Genomic DNA, 635 nt, shown 5'->3' with positions numbered 1-635 from the left:
GTTGGACAAAGATATATCAAGCAAATGGCAACTGTAAGAGAGCAGGAGTGGCAAATTAATTTCTGATCAAATTGACTTTAAGACGAAAACCACCATACAAGACAAAGAAGGACATTGTATAATGATTAAAGGAGCAATTGAACATGAAGATATAACTATAATAAATATTTATGGACCCAATGAAAGAGCCCCAAAATACATAATCAGACTTAAAAAGAGTTGAAAAGCCAAATAGAGGACTCCATACTCATAGTGTGAGATTTAATACACCACTTTCTTTGAAAGATAGAACAGCTGGAAAAAAAATCAACAAAGATGCAGAAGAGCTAAACAATACAATCCACCAACTTGGCCTTATAGACATCTATAGAGCACTTCACCCAACAGCAGCACAATAAACATTCTAATCCAGTGCACATGGAACTTTTTCTATGATAGACCATATGTTAGGCCATAAAGCAAGCCTTAATAAATTTAAGAACATTAAAATACTGCAAAGAATCTTCTCAGATCATAATGCTATCAAATTAGAAATCAACAATAGAAATATCAACAGGAAAAGAGGAAACACATGGATACTGAACAACACCCTCCTTGAGAAAGACTGGGTAAGAGAAGAAATCAAAATTGAAATT

This window comes from Orycteropus afer, unplaced genomic scaffold (assembly GCF_000298275.1).
Source record: "Orycteropus afer afer isolate SDZICR_OR568_19922 unplaced genomic scaffold, OryAfe1.0 scaffold00159, whole genome shotgun sequence".
NCBI classification, from domain to species: Eukaryota; Metazoa; Chordata; class Mammalia; order Tubulidentata; family Orycteropodidae; genus Orycteropus; species Orycteropus afer.
This window is presented reverse-complemented; position numbering follows the sequence as displayed.